This window comes from Crotalus tigris, unplaced genomic scaffold, assembly GCF_016545835.1.
Source record: "Crotalus tigris isolate CLP2741 ecotype Arizona unplaced genomic scaffold, ASM1654583v1 scf7180000017551.9496454, whole genome shotgun sequence".
Taxonomy (NCBI): Eukaryota; Metazoa; Chordata; class Lepidosauria; order Squamata; family Viperidae; genus Crotalus; species Crotalus tigris.
Window position 1 is genome coordinate 1 of NW_024096469.1, and position 16,843 is coordinate 16,843.

At 39.1% G+C, this 16,843-nt stretch overlaps 1 long non-coding RNA gene across 1 annotated transcript; it reads left to right on the forward strand.

Annotated features, from left to right (window-relative positions):
• The first annotated feature begins 3 nt into the window (after positions 1–3).
• On the forward strand, positions 4–16,453 carry LOC120307562. The gene is made up of 3 exons (XR_005556577.1): positions 4–53; positions 10,943–10,976; positions 15,901–16,453. It is a non-coding gene; the product is annotated as an uncharacterized LOC120307562 (long non-coding RNA).
• Positions 16,454–16,843: the final 390 nt, after the last annotated feature.

Sequence of the window (16,843 nt, forward strand, 5' to 3'; positions counted from 1 at the left end):
TCTGGTGCTAAAGTTTCAGATCGTTTAGAGCCATGGGGAATGGGATGAATAAGGTAAACTCTGCTTATCTTTGTTTTTTATTTTCGGGGTTGTGCTCGCGTGCGAGGGTTTAGGGGACCCCCCCCCTCCAGGACAGAAGCCTTCCGAGTGCCCCCCCCCCTTTCGGGTCCTTGCTTTGATCAGTACAAAAGGCTATGTTGAGTAACCCTTTGAAGAACATTCTAGATGCTGCAAGGGCTAAACAAATTACAGTAGCGTTTCGTTTGGAAAGCTGGGGTGTTTGCGGAAATCGGACGCGTGTCCGCCTCTCTGCGTGAATGCCATCTACACGTGCAACCAGATCCAATGCCTATAATGTATTCGGAAGTGGCTGGCGCTGAGTTCAGTGGATTTTGATTGCCGTTTACTCCTGCCGCTTCCTAACGGGGTTGCTCAAACAGTATAACTCCCGTTGGTTTCTAAATGGGGCTTACTCGAAGGTCGGTGGATTTAAAAGTTGGAAACCACGCGTTTTGCACCGCCTCTGTTAGAATACCTTGGTTTAGCAGAGAGTGAGAGAAAAATAGTTGTCCTAAAAATAGAAGACAAAAAACGCCCGCCTCGCTCATTAAAACTGCGCCGAGGCCCCCAACGCGCAGCTTAATCGGCAGCTTCGAGGTCTGCATTTTCAAAGTTTAAAGCTCAGCTCCCTTCCTCGGTGACTATTGGCGTCTTTCTCATTTGCATATAAAGCCGGAAATGCTTGTGATCATCAAAGATCTTGCAGCTGGGTTATTCAGCAGCTGGGCGAGGCTGCCTGGGCGCTTTAAATCGCTCGCATACCTCGGGAGCTTTTGCGAGTATTTTGTCTGCCGTTTGCTCTTTGCCAACGATGCTGTGATACGAAAAGGGAGGCCTATTGCCTCGATCTCCACACTCCTCCTATTCCCCCCCCCCTCCAAAATCCATTATTTCCATTTCCATTATTCTGTCTGCTGCTTGGATTGGTGGGAGATGTTTATACGTTTTCATTTTCAGTTATAGTGGAATAACTTGAAGGTAATTTGTGACGGTACTTTTGCACCTCCAGGTAGTCCCTGATTTACAAGGGTTCATTTAATGACTGTTCGAAGTTACAACCGCAATGAAAAAAGAGACTTACGACCTTTTTTCACCCTTAACAATTGTTGCAGCACCCCTCTGGTCACCTGATCAAAATTCAAAGGTTTGACAACTGACTCATATTTATGATGGTTGTAATGTCCCCTGGGGTCATGTGATGACATTTTGTGACCACCTGACAACCTAAGTCAATGGGGAAGCCAGATTCACTTAGCATCCTGTTCCTAACTTACCAGTTGGAATTATTTACTTAACAATTGTAACGAGAAAGGTTGTAAATTCACTTAAGAGCGAATTTTGGAAAGTTTAAAATGGCAGAGGTACCTGAAGGAAGTTGAAGTTATGTTTGAGTTGTAAATCAAAAATAGCATGCTGAAATTGAATCTGGGGATGAATAAAGTCAAAATTAACAGGTATGATACATTCAGAATTTCTAATTCGGGTTTCCACAAGCTATGAAATTTATTGCCAAGAGATCATTTCTATCATTTTAGTCAAAGTGGTTGTGATGCTGAGGTTAATAAGAATTTTTGTGCTATATATTTGGAGATCCCCTAGTTAAGGGGTGTCAAACTACCGGCCCGCAGGCCAGATGTGTCATCCGGAAGCCGTGCCCACCCCATTGCCGGCAATGGCAAAACCGTCCCGATATGTTGCCATGTCTGCCCTAGTTAGAGAAGATTGCTATAAGTCACTCCCCCCCCCCAAAAAAATTTGGTAGCATATACCAGTTGAAGTTTACAAATTGTTTTAAAGAGGGCCTTGTCATGGATTGTGTTATTGCATTCAGTTCTTTAGATAATCACATAATTAGCCTAAGCCACATCAAGACTTTTTAAGGAAGGTGGTGGGATGCAGATGCTATTTCTATTTGCTGATGACTCATAGAATCAGCTCATAGAATCATAGGGCTGAAAGGGATCTTGGAGGTCCCTTTTAGTCCAGCCCTCCTGCCAAGCTGGAGTCCTTATACCATTCCAGACAAATGGTTGTCCAATCTTGAGATGGAGCACCCACAACTCTGGGAGGCAAGCTGTACTGTACTATTGGCAAATTCTTTGACTGTCAGGAAAGTCCTCCTTATTTCCAGGTTGAATCTCCCTCTGACAAGCTTCCACCCACTGCTTCTTGTCTTCTCCTCAGATTCTATGGAGAATAAATCAGTGTCCTGTGACAGCCTGTCAAGTATTGGAAGACTGCTGTCATGTCTTCTCTGAGCCTTCTCTTCATTAGGTTAAACATACCTAGTGCCCTTAGCCGTTCATTGTATGATTTAGCTTCCAAATCCCTTATCTTTGTTGCTCTTCTCTGCATTCTTTCTAGGGCCTCAGCATCTTTTCTGAATCATGGTGACCAGAACTGGATGCACTATTCCAAGGGTAGTCTCACCAGTGCAGTATAAAGCAGTATTATCAGGTCCCGTAATCTTGATGCTATCCCTTTGTTGAGGCAGCTTAGAATTGCATTAGCTCTTTTGACAGCTGCCGTACGCTGCTGAGTCATATTTACCTCCTATTCTATAACTATGCATTTGGTTTTTCCTGCCTAAGTGCAGGACCTTACATTTCTCACCACTGAATTGCATCTGTTTGGATAGGGCCCAATGCTCGAATGTGTCAAGATTCAGAAGAATCTTGAGTCTCCTCCAATGTGTTGGCTTGTCGTCGTCCCCCCGCCCCAAAAACAAAACAAAAAAAGCATTGCTAGGAGAACCATTAACTTGCAGAGTTGATCTTTTGGGCCAATGCATCAGGTTTTTTTTCTGAGAGGAGATGCAATGCTTAGCTCCCAAGAAAAGAGTCTGGCCACAAACAGCGTTTCTGACTTGTCTGTTTTAAGGCTTTTTAAAGCGTTGGTTGCATTTGTAGGTTTCCACAACTAAAAAATGTGTTGCATGTTTCCTATAACCTTAAATGTTCATATAAATCCGGATTGTTTACTTATAACTTATTATTCATTGTGTATAAGCACCATCACTTTTTCTGTTGTTTTTTTAAATTTCGTTCACTTAAGTTTTTGGTTTTTTTTAATTGTCCTTTTTATTAGTTTATAATATAAAATACAAAAATACAAAAACAATAGGAAAAATAGGGGAGGGAAAAGAGAAGGGAAGAGTGCAGAAAAGAAGGGAAAAAGAAAGAAAAGGCGTTGACTTCTATTCCCTTTGGTGCAGTAGAATAAGATACTAACATCAAACCTCAACTTTTTACTTTTACCTAAATAGTATAAACTAGCCATTTACTTATTAGATAGATTTGTTGATATAGAAATGGCACTATCACTTTTTAAAATTATATATCATGTAATCATAGATTAGCTAATTTGTAAACATAATTATCCTATCTGGATCTTCAAGATCAGAAAACAGCTGTTTTGGATTTTCCGTGCTTCTCTAGTATCAGTTTTATTGATTGATTGCTTTGCTTTCCATTCAGTTGTGTCCAGTTTTTGGAGATTGCCTGCAACATTTCCTGCAGTTTCCTTGGCAAGGTTTTTCATAAGTGGTTTGCCATTGCTTCCTTCCTAAGACTAAGAGAAAAGGCCTGGCCTAAAGCAGGATTAAAACTCACAGCCTCCCATTTTCTAGCCTGATGTCTTAACTCCACTATACCAAGTGACCCTCACAGGATATCATATTTAATAATGGCCTTTGTCTTTAAAAATGGGTTTATCTCTTATATTTGAGCTTTAGATTTTATTCATTTTATGAAATTCCCAATATTTGTACAACAGAATTTATAATAGCTAGTGGTGCAGGCTTATGAAGGTGAAATCCTGCACATACTATTCATTTCATGTTTATCAACATAGATATTGACAAAGTACAGAAATAATGTAACTGATTTGACTGTAAGGTTGGGTAGAAGGTGAATGCCTGCTCTAGAACTAAATGCACAAATTTTAGAAATGAGGTTTGAGATACATATCTGCAAATAAGTAGAATGGAGAGATTTTCAAGAAACCATTCATTGTTCTAAATTTCAACATGTCCATGCAATTGTAACTTTATTAGCCTATAAGGTTTGGAGAGGAAACAGGGAGTAGCTTGAATGTCTATTGTTGTTTAAGCTGTGTTTAAGCTCAGTTGTGATGACTTCATTGCAAGGTGTGAGGGGGGGGCACAATAAGGGAAGTGGGTGTGACCATAACAAACCCCATCCACTTTACACTTTGATACTTCCCTTTGTAATACATGGGCCGTCTTGGCACAAGAACAAAGGATAGGTTGTAGCAGTTGCCCTATTGTATTCAGGGTCAACTTGGAATGAGTAAAGGAAGTTCCTTGCTGAGTGAGGGGGCTTGGCCATATTTTTATTCAATGACAGTAGCTAGAGCAAAACTCTGTTTGGCACTAAAACAGCATGCAAACATCTAATGAAAATCAAGTGCTAAAACTGCAAATTTATATGCCTCTGGATCTGATCTGACCTTCATAAATTGCCTTAGTTGGTCAACTGAGTCTATCCTTTGGTTAAAGCTATATATGGTTTGGACAAGAAAAATCTGCTGGAGGGATTACTTCAATTTTCAAAACTCCCTTTGTTCTTAAGCCGGGGAGGCTTACTTCCTTCCCCTTACTGACCAGGACCAACCCCCAGAGCTTGCAAACAGCTGCTGTTGCCACAGTTGGTGCTTGGATCATCTGGCTATTGTTTGTTCCTGTCTGACCAATTGGTAATGCCACCCAAGGTAGCATGTCCGCTCTTGGAACCTACATAGAGTGGAATGAGAGACATTCACTCCACATTCTTCCCTCTTCTCTCTTCTCTCTCTCTCTCTCTCTCTCTCTCTCTCTCTCTCTCTCTTTTTGTCTCCAGGTTGTTTTTCTTTTTGCCTTATTTTAGATTAGACGCTCTTTAGCATCATAGGCTCGGCTGGATTGCTTCCTGCTTATTCTAGAGGATGGTGTAGCTCAGTGGTTCTTAACTTGGGCGATATTGCCCCCCAGGGGGCGATTTCATTTTTCAGGGGGGCGATGGAACGAAAAGGAGCGACACGGGGGCAAAGGAACAAAAAGGGGACGATATGGGGGCGATGGAGCAAGAAGTTTTGGGGACACTTTTGAGACTTTTTCGTACAGTGAATCGCTGTATATCTGTCGTACAAAAACATCAGATCACTCGCTATTAGTGGATTGAATTATGTTTTCAAATGTTCCTCCAGCTAGCTTCAGTACAGAACACCGTACATATGTGAAGATGCATCGCTTATCTTCATGCGCGTTGCGCAGCAGCCTCTACCCATACAGTGGCGCGCCATTGGCCAGAATATGGGAGATATGGGGAAAAGACTGGAAATAAATTATTTGCATCAATATGTCCTGATGACAGTTTTAAAGAAAACAAAAAAAGTGTTTGCATAAATTGAAGAATTATTTCCTATGTTGTGATTGAGGTTATGTTGGGGGAGGGGGGCGATGACAACTTCCTCATTGGCTCAAGGGGGCGATTCGTTCAAAAAGGTTAAGAACCACTGGTGTAGCTCATCTTGCCCACTAAGATGCTATAAAGTAAGAGGCAACCTGGTGTCTTCCCTTTGGCTTACATGGGCCAGTCTTGGCACAAAAACAGTGGCCAGGTTTTGCACTGCAGCTTCTTCCATAAACCAAGAGCAATGGGGCTTCAGAGCAAGCATTGACTTGGGGCCATTTTATGCTACCATATGCCAAAATGTGATATATTACTTGAGTTACTGTCATTTCCCGGTTGACATATATATATATATATATAAATATTTATTAGTTATTTTATTCATGTGTCATTTCTCTCTTCAAACTAACTCAACGTTCTCTGTTTTTTTCCTCTTGCCATTCTGAGCTGGGCATCGTCTTATCAGAGTGAAGGCTGATTCATGGCTTCCAGACAAAATCAGCCTCTTCTATTTTCTAAATTTTCCTAGTGGCAGTGTTTACTTATGAACAGGCTTTAAATTATATTATGAGAGCACATTATAAGACATTTCCCGCTTTGATTGTAATGTAAAAGCAGGAAATACGTACATACATACCACCCAAATTATTATACTTAAAAGACGTAAGCGTTCTTCCATACATCATCATTTTCATTTCCTGAACCCTCACCAAAAACATTTTGAAACTCAATTGCAATATTGAGAATAAGTGAAAATTACTGTGCCACCTTAAACTGTTGTGGGTCCCGCAGCAGCAGAAACCCTCACCCACATTCCTTTTGAGGAAGAAAAGAAAGAAAACAACTGAATAGTTTATGACTTTTTCATTGTTTTCATGATGGAGAACATACAAAACTCTTGTTCATGTTGTTGCTATTCATCTTGTGTGAAAGGAAGCTGCAGAGGTCTCAAGTTAGCATTACTCTTGCAAGACCTTAAACCCAGGAATTGGAAAAGGGGGTTAGTGTAGCAAAAAAAAATCCTCTTCAGTGGAAGGAACATCTCAAGTAATAGCAGAATCCTTTTTAATCTTAGTTCCCCTGGCCATATTTCCCAGTGAAGTAAATCATTCAAACCTCTGAATAAAATCAAGTTTGAAATGTGAACTCTCTACACTGCATAATTGCACAGGGTGCTTTCTAATACCCCATCTTACATTTGCTTAAAAAATTATCTGGGCAGGTAGGCACACATCCAAGCAAGCATTCATGGTTTTTATTTTCCAAGAATTTCTGTGTCACGTATTCTTTGCAATTAAATTGATACGAGAAATTAGTGCTTTGTTTTTCAATATTCTACAACTATCTTTAAAAAAAAAAAAGTCAGTTGGGGCAAGGACCCTGGCAGGGTTAAATAATGGTGGACTTGTAGTGTATTAATTTTTTTTAGTTTGATTTGATAATGTGCCACCTAGTCAGTGCTAACTCTTAGCAACCACCTAGATAGATCTTCAGTTTGATCAGTCTCTGACTTGGCTAATCCTGTTTTTCTTTGGTAATACAGAGATACACAAGAGCTCAGAAGTCCTACTGCAAAATCTAGAATAATGTTCTTGCTGCAGAATAATTGTACCTGCTTTGTGATCACATTATTTTTATCCTTTCTATTGGATTGGGACAGCCTCCTCCCCCTGGTCCCCCCCCCCATATTTGGGCTACCCTGTCATTATTGCACTTTCAAAGAGCCTTGGAATTCTCGATCTCCAGGAAGATATATGGGGACACTTGAAGATCTTGCTGTCTATTAAAGGATGTTGTCAGGTTAGAGTTAAGTTAAGTTAAGTGTGGATTGTTCATTTTTTAATGTTATGTTTATTATCTGTGAGCTGCTTGGATTCTTCAGAAGTGGAATTGCAAACAAGATGAAGTAATAAATACCTCTGATGAACTTTGTCAGTATTGTTATGAATGTCAGTATTAAACAGTAACATTGTTTAATGAAGTGGAAACTGTCATTCATCTAGAATTCTGAGATATCATAGTTGGTCATGCTGGCTTGGGTTTCTGGGAGTTGTTGTTCTGCTACAGCTGAAGCACTACTAGGATCGCAACTTTGTAAAGGGATGTATTATTGGCCTTTACTACATTATACTCCTAGGGCAGAGTTTCCCAACCCTTCTAGCTTTGTGGACCAGCGGTGGGGAGAGGGGGATGGTTCAGCAAGTGGTGGGCAAGCACATGTGGCCACAAGTCACCCAAATGGGGTTCATCTGCTTGGCCACTGCTCACACAAGTGAGGATGCACACACATACATTTGCCCACCACTTCCGTAGCCTGGTTCCAAACAGCTCAAGGCCTGGTAGTGGGCCACGGCCCAGCGGTTGGGCATCACTATCATAGGGTAATTACTATGTTTGGTTGTCCATGTCTGTAATTTCCATATCTGCTCATTAGGATTGGATCGATAGGAAAATAGTTATCTACTAGAAATACGATTCTGTCTAATGTTTTTTATTATAGGATAAGGAGAAATTAGGAATCTTTTCATAATATCTAGCTCTAATGCACTTGACTATGGGGATACAGAAGTCGTGCTATGGATGTATTAAAATACATTGATATTGCTCATTTAATCTAAAGTGATATCTGGTTATTCCTGTAACTGTTGGAACTATCACCCACATGTTAATATCTGCGTATGCATATTATTATTATTAATCATCACAGAGTCAGCCAGATGTTCAGTCTGGGTTTGGCGGTTTTGTCTATCTATTCAGTCCTTACCAAGGACTTGGGATAGGAAGATGTGGGTGTTTGATGGTATTACAGATATTATTGCAGGATGAAGGCTGTTCCCAGTAAAGCTGCCTTTTGCAATTGACTGATGGCAAATTTTTCAAGGGCAGGGGTATTCAAGTGGCGCTCCAGTTGTTTTGGGATTGCACCCAAGGCATCTATTACTATTGGTACTACCCTTGCTTGCCTTTGCCATAGTCATTCTATTTCTATTTGTAGGTCTTTGTATTTTGTTATCTTCTCCACTTCTTTTCTTCTATCCTGCTGTCTCCAGGCACTGCCATGTCCACTATCCAGACTTCTTTGCCTTTCTTATCGACAAATGTTAACTCTGGGGTGTTATGTGACAGGTGCCTGTTTGTTTGAGTTCTAAAGTCCCAGAACAATTTAACTTCTTCATTTTATATGACTTTCTCTATTTTATGGTCCCACCAGTTCTTGCTTGTAGGCAAATGATATTTCTTGCAGATGTTCCAATGCACCATTGTTGCTGCTTCGTCATGCTGCTGCTTGTAGTTAGTCTGTGCAGTCTTCTTGCAGCAGCTTACCAGTTAGTGCATTGTTTCTTCAGTCCTCTCCTCCTCCTCCTCCTCCTCCTCCTCCTCCTCCTCCTCCTCCTCCTCCTCCTCCTCCTCCTCCTCATTGTGGGGTGCTAGTCTGCAAGCATCCTATGTCATGAGAATGTGGGAACAACCCCCAAAGTAAGCCATGCTCAACAAAGAATGGCAAGGATGTGGTAAAGGAATTTAGCATTGGTAACGAGTTCCTTAAAAAAAAGTCTATCCTAAATATTTTAGCAGTGTTTTATTTTAACAATATGACGGGACCAGTCTTTCTTAGAGGTGTTTTCGTGGTAGCAGAAATGACAGCTATGATGGCTAAATGTCTCTATGTTATGATTTGTAAATAAACAGGCCATTAGGTGCTTGCTGGCTTCCTCAGAGAGAAATTTATAATAGTAGCCGACAATTCTAGGACCTATTCTGCTAGCAGTTTAGTAGCTGTTAAAGAAAAACAACAACAGTAAAACCAAAGAAAATCTCCTACTGCTTTAAGAGGCATTTGCCACTTGTCCTGATTTATCACAATCTACAAGGCATAGTATTCCAGGCAAATGTCGTACCTCAGATATCCTGTACGGGGTGCATTCCTGAAATGATAAACAAGTTTCCTGCCTCCTTCTTTCCCATTGTCAAAGGAGCCGAACTAGGAAAGATCATGATTGGCAAGCTAAATTTTGACAGTGGATTTTGTGGAAACAAGTAGGCTTTTTGGTATGTTGGGTTAAAAAAGGAGAGATCTCTGCAAAGCTGATGGTCTTTTTTTTTTTTTTTTTTGGTCCTTGGTTTCCCTTTGAGTTCAGGCTTTTCCATGCCTGCCAACATTTCAGAATCAGAAATAGGAGCGTGGTAACCTCTAGGCAAGATGAGCAGCATTCAAGTCTAATAAATAAATTCATTGTACCTTGGGCACACCTTTCAACGTTATTTTGGGTGATCTTCCTAAGCAGCACCCAGCATACTAGACATCCAGATGGTATAAATGTTCCTTGACTTAACAGCCATTCCTTTAGTGCAGTGTTTCTCAACCTTGACAATTTTAAGGCATGTGGACTTCAACTCCCAGAATTCCACAGCCAGCAATGCTGGCTGTGGAATTCTGGGAGTTGAAGTCCACATGCCTTAAAATTGTCAAGGTTGAGAAACACTGCTTTAGTGACTGTTTGAAGTTACAGTGGCACAGAAAAAAGTGACTTATGACTGTTGCAGCATCCCATGATCACATGATCAAAATTTGGACACTTGGTAAGTGGCGTGTATTTATGACAATAGCACTACCCCAGGGTCATGTGATCATGATTTGTAATCTTCCCAATCGGCTTCCAACAAGCTGAGTCAATGGGGGAAAGGGGGGAAGCCACGTTCAATTTCTTACTAATTTAACCATTGCAGTGATTCACTAACAACTGTGGCAAGAAAGGTTACAGAATAGGGCAAAATTCACTTAACAAGTATCTCGCTTCGCATTGGAAATTTTGGGCTCCATTGTGGTCATAAGTCAAGGACTACCTATATTTTGGGGGAAATTGGAAGCACTCTACTATTGACTCACATCATGGATTGCAACCTTCTGGGCCTCATTTAGAATTGTGTGAGTGTGTTATGAACTTCAATGAGGCAATTTCTCTTTTCACAAAATGGCTGCTATGGTGGGTAAGACCAAGAATAAAACTGGTAAGGTAGCTCCCACCCATCTCTGCTTGTCTTGTTCTAAGAATTCTTAAGCTGTACAGAGTCCAGAAATATACAAGCAAACCAATTTAGAAATAACATATGTCAGTTTAGAGGCAGAGCAATTAATCTTCTAACTGTTGAACTCTGAGCTATAAATATTATCTTCTATTGGTAATTTTCTAACCCTCAGATGCTTTGGCCTATAGAACACCTAGAGGGAACCAGATTGTATACCCATGTTTGGAGTATTATTTCTTCTTACTGTTCTTAAATTATGGGACATTGTAATTGAAAGGTGCAAACATGCCACTGTAAAACAGTGTGGGAATGTGACAAGAAATAGCACGTAAACCTTACTGTGCTTGAGTGGTGTTATGTTCCCCTCTGTATGCAAATTGAACTGCGTCATACCATATTACCACAAAAGATTGACATTTGATATTATTTTTTTCCTCTCACAGATACTTCCTGGTTTGTTCCTTGGAAATTTTAAAGGTAAGATGAATTTTATTAGCAGCTATTGCAAAGTACTCTGCATTGCATCCCCAACATTGTCCCCTTAGAGGTTTTGCTTAATGCTCCCAAGGAACAGTGGCTCAGATTGACTTATTTGAAAGAAATATGAGTGCCCTTCTGATCAATTTTTCAAGCAGTTTTAAATAACAAATATAAAATTAAAAACAATCTTAGCTTCAAGGGCTAATATCCTATAGTAGGGGATCTCCAAACTTGGCAACTTTAAAACTTCTAGACTTCATCTCCCAGATTTCGCCAACCAGCATGGCTGGCTGAGGAATTCTGGGAATTGAAGTCCACAAGTCATAAAGTTGTTAAGTTTGGAGATACCTATTCTATAGGCAAAAATCTGATTTTGTTAAAAATTCAAACCTTTATGGTCTGCGTTCAGTACAGCGGATCTTCCTTAGAAGGGAGAATTGGACCAGAGAAATGCCATTTGCTCCACCTTATCTAAAGCGCTTGCTGATCTTACTTTCTTTTCAAAATAGATCCATTATTATTGCAGCTACTCTCTTCTCCTTAACTTTTATTTTCCTAGGGGATGTTTGGCACTTCCAGGCTGTTCCCTCCCCTGCCAAATATTTCACACTGAGTTCCAGAACTTGAAAAATCTAAATAGGTAGAAACCCATGTCCCTGTTAGCTCATTTGAACATTGTACCATCACAAAAGTCATGTAAGAAAGAAAATAATTTCACTTTATAGTTTCCATTAAACTTTAGTTTCATAGTTAAAAGGAGAACATCATATCAGTTTCATTTCTTCTGTGAATATTAGAAACAGTGGCCAGAAAATGAATCCTGCCCAGCCTTGATTTCACATGCTGTTTTTTCATTTTCTCCAGCCATCACTGAGGAATGCAGCCTTTTTAATATATAATAAAGTGACCAACTTTTTTACAATGAAAAGGAGGACACAAATAAATTGAAGAAAAAATATCATAAATAAAAGAAACATTTTATTCATTGCAACAATAATACAGACAACTTGCATGTGCAAAGTTTGCCAGCCGGGTGTTTTGGCGCGCTCAGCAGCAATTCCTATTGGCTTTCGAAAACCAATAGCGGGAAGTAGCACAGCTCATGCAAAAGTTGAAAAAAAAAACCATCAAAAAAAGGTGCCAGAACGCCATTCTGAGCGTTCTATGAGAAAAAAAAAAGCCCTGCAGATTAGTCTTCAAATATTGAAAAGGAGGACATGTAGGAGGACACTTTTTGAGGGAGAACAGAACTTACAAAAGGAGGACTGTCCTCCCTAAAGGAGGATGGTTGGTCACCTTATCTATGACCTCTGGACAAAGTGTGGTTAATTTTAAATATCATTTACTCGAGTAAAACCACTTCGAACTTTGGCTTATGAAGCTAGTTTGTTTAATTGGCCATATTTAATATTCCTCGTGGTTTAGGGTTTTGACAGGCCCTCTCATCCAGGCCTGACTGAAAATAGAAGCGAAAGCTGCAGGAGAAGGTGAAGGGACCAAAACTACTTTAATTCAGTTAAGTTGTGGTTTCATAATTTGAACCAGTCTGGTATGCTTCGTTTGTCTCTTAAAAGATGAAATATAGAAGTGTTTTCCATTTGCTTCAGCATTCCCCTTTCGATTTTGAGACAAAAATGAAATGACAGACCCCTTTTGCTGAAAAATTGTTCACTGTTATGTCAGAGAAATGGTGTGCTAGAACAGCAGACCTTTGAAGGTTAACCACATAAGGAAGAGAAGACAGAATTGTAGGCTGTTACTTTGAAAAGCACAATTCCATGCTGCTAAACCATGCCTCTCAAGTCGGGTGAGAGAGTGCACCATTTCTGATCAGACTTTGACAACTGTGTTCCTGTTTCATCAGAAACTCCCCAATGCATTACATTTTATATGAATGACATCAGAATGATTAACACAACTGCTAAATCATGGCCTTCTCTCTGGTTAAGAATACTGCCTTAGATGTTTGATGGAGTATAAAAAATAGAATAGAAAATAACCTGAATGACCACTTTTCTAAAGCTAAAAAAACTGCATCAAATGGGAGATAGGTAACCTGGATTTATTAACAGAGGGGATGCAGGTTTGTATCTGTAAGAAACAGATAGTGGATTGGTGCACACAATCTCCTCTGAAACTTAGTAGAATAATACTGTGAAGAAATTTGCTTTGCAATACAAGCTTAAAGTCAGAGGCACCCAATGTGATGAAACCAAGACCTGGTATCTGTTTCCCAATTTGGTTTTTTAAAACCTTTCCTTCTGTAGTTAGTGAAGACCAAAATATAGCTTAACTTTTTTTTTAAAGTGTTTATGGCTATAGCAAAAGTCAGAAGATCTCCAGTCTTGCTGTTTGTGTTGTGTAAAACGGTCCTTGAGATACTCTAAGCCATTCCTATAGGGGTAATACATAAATAACTTGAAAGTAAAGATAAAAGTATTTTTGTGGTTCCCCCAGTAGCCAATATATGGAAATATTATTTGTTTTATCAACTCAATATTATATAACAGGATTAACATAATTTCTTATTGAATATCAATATTAATATTCCACATGGATATCTATATGAAAGGGAAGATTATTCTTAATGTTTAAATTAAATATACAGAGGATGCTCAAGTTACATATATTGAACTGGAAGTAGGGTTAAAATACTTTCTCTCCCATTACCTGGAGCTTGTTATGGTCTGAAAATAATTCAATCTCAACATGATAGTGTAGCTTTGTGTCTGACAATCTACTAGTTCTCGATTGATAACCATTCATTCAACAATTTCAAGTTATGAGAGCCTTGGAAAAAGTGACTTGGCACCCATCTTCAGAGTTACAACCGTCGTACCACCCATGCAATCACATGATTGCAATTTGGGCACTTGGCAGCCAGCTTGCATTTATAATGATAGCAGCATCTTGCAGTCACGTGATCACGGTTTGTGACTTTCTCAGCCAGCTTTCAACAAGCAATGTCAATTGGAGAAGCCAGATTTACTCAATGCAGGGGTCCTCAAATTTGGCCACTTTAAGACTTGTGGACTTCAACTCCCAGAATTCCCCAGCCAGCCATGCTGTGATTCATTTAATAATGAGCCTTGGTGGCAAAGTGGTTGGAATGCAGTATTGCGGGCTAACTCTGCTCACTTTGCCAGGAGTTCAATTGCTTTGATCCTGACTGGCTCAAGGTTGACTCAGCCTTCCATCTTTCCAAGGTCGGTAAAATAAACCCAGGTTGTTGGGGGGCAATATGTGCTGACTCTGTAAACCACTTAACAGAGGGCTGTAAAGCACTGTGAAGCGGTATATAAGTCTAAGTGCTATTGCTATTAATATTCATGGGTAAAATGCAATAAAATCAGATCTGGTCACGTAATGACTCAGTAATGACTGCGTCACTTAGTGACCAACATTCTGGACCCAACTGTGGTTGTAAGTCAAGAATTATCTGTATTCCATTTTTGATTTGGATGGGTCACACCTGAGCAGAACTTTCTCTATTTTGGAATCTTCTTGAAGAGCTTTTGCTCAAGGAACAACCAGCTGTGGCTAAAAGGCCTTTTGCTCAGCTCCATCCTGGTGCCAGTTGCAGCTTTTTCCAGCTCAGAAAACTTTGTTTATGATTATTCATTCCTTAGTCATTTTTTCTTTGGATTCTGCAGTGTGCTGCCTGTAGGCTTGTCTTTGAAGACTATCTGGAAGTTCTAGCTGCCCCAGAATGCATCAGCTTGGACATTTATGAATACCAATATTTTGCCCATATAATACAGTTGCTTCAGTTAGTTTCTATGCGCAATTCAAAATACTACTGGTCATCTTAAATCTCCTCTTAGCTTGGGTTCTGGGTATCTTTGGGAATGTCCAGTCTATTATATCTTTCTAGTAAGAGCTGGAAACTGTGAAAGCTCTCTCTGACTTCCTGCCTAGAGAGAGTTCTATCTGCAGGGACCTTGGGCCTTCTCTGTAACTCTGTCACACGCTATTCTATAATGTTCCCCTGAAGACCAAGCCAGCCCCATTCCTTTTGAGCTTTCAAAGCAGTCAAGATTTCCAGCAAGTCTTTGGGACCTAATGTGTAAAATGGATCCTCCTAGGAGGAACGGTGGCAGTTCCAGGGGAATTCTGGCAGTTAAGAGTCCATACATTTTTAAATTGCTGGGGTTGAGAAATACTGCCCTAAAATATTGCAGGGGAAATTTTCCAATTTCTTTAGAATTAATATTGACACAGCTTGTTTGTTTGTTTGTTTTTTGCTCCTATAGCTACACCAGGCAAGCTATTAAGCTGATTATTAATCCAGATTTATTTTCTCCTCATGACATAAAATTCACATGATACTAATTTTGAAAATAAGTGCTACTTTTAAAAAATAAAAAATTAAAACGATTAATCAGATTATTTTGTTTCAAGGATTACATGATCATCAGCAAGTTGTTTTGTGCTAGTTTAGTGTTCGTAATGGGAGAAGCCTGGGAGTTTCCCTTTTGCAGAATTTTTTTTCCTCTGACTATCTATGTTTAAGCAGCTTTTTCTATTGTAGAGAAGTGTGATGAAGGGATAAGCTATTGAATGTACTTGTTCAATTAACTGTAAATAGTTTGCAAATAAGTATATGAAATTCAAAACATTTCAGGTAACTTTAATAATGCTAGAATCCAACTACATCATGGTGGCAAACTTTATAATAAATCATGTTTTCTGATTCGATTAATTTCATGGAATCAAAAAATCAAAACGCCTCTAAATTATATTTTGAGTTCATCTTCCATGACCTTAATGGGTTAGTATGATTCTTCCATATTTTACTTTCATAAAAACCCAAAGTGGTAGGTTACACTAGAGAAAGGCATCTCAATGTTTTTTGGATGCTTGTAAGAAGCAAGATAAGTGCAGCTGATAATTTTATTTCCTTGTCTCCTCTTTGTTACAGATGCTCGTGACACCGAACAACTAAAACAGAATAACATTACACACATTCTTTCAATCCATGACAGTGCTCGGCCCATGTTGGAGGTAGGGTAAGAAACTTACCAAACTTAAACCAATGTGGTTTCAGTAGGAATAAGCAGGCAAATGCTATTTTAGCATTAGTACAATATTGACTTAGGACTATTTCTGTAAAGGGCTATGGATAAGAGGAAGGAGGAAGTTGTCAACAATGATGTATAGATGCAGGGAAGGGGCTTTTTCTCAAGAACTCTGATTATCATTTTTCCATTAATCTGCTCAAATGAATCTAATGTCATAATCACGTCACGATAAGTCAGTGTCATCTAACTTCCATGTGATTTAACCAGTGTTGATTGTAACTGTACTTCTGGATTTCTGATTATCATCAAATTGGGCTACAAATGGCAATGTGTATTCCTCCAGACATTGAACCTCAGCTACTGTCAGCTTTTGCGAGTATGGCCGATGGTAAAGAATGATAGAAGTTGTAGTTCTAAATAATAATGTGGCCCATTTCTTGGGGTTCTGTTCAAAAAATAATTAGATCCTATAAACAATGAAACTTTGTTCATTTCAACTTTCAAGATTGAAGATATGTCTGTTTTATTGCATAGTCAAAAAATTAATGGGAATGTTACTCTATGTATATCCTGTAATTAAAACTTGTCAAGTGAGCTTCCTATTTTGAAAATCATGATGCAAGGATTTTATTTTATATATATATATATATATATATATATATATATTATATATATAAAATAAAATCCTTGCATCATGATTTTCAAAATAGGAAGCTCACTTGACAAGTTTTAATTACAGGATATACATAGAGTAACATTCCCATTAATTTTTTGACTATGCAATAAAACAGACATATCTTCAATCTTGAAAGTTGAAATGAACAAAGTTTCATTGTTTATAGG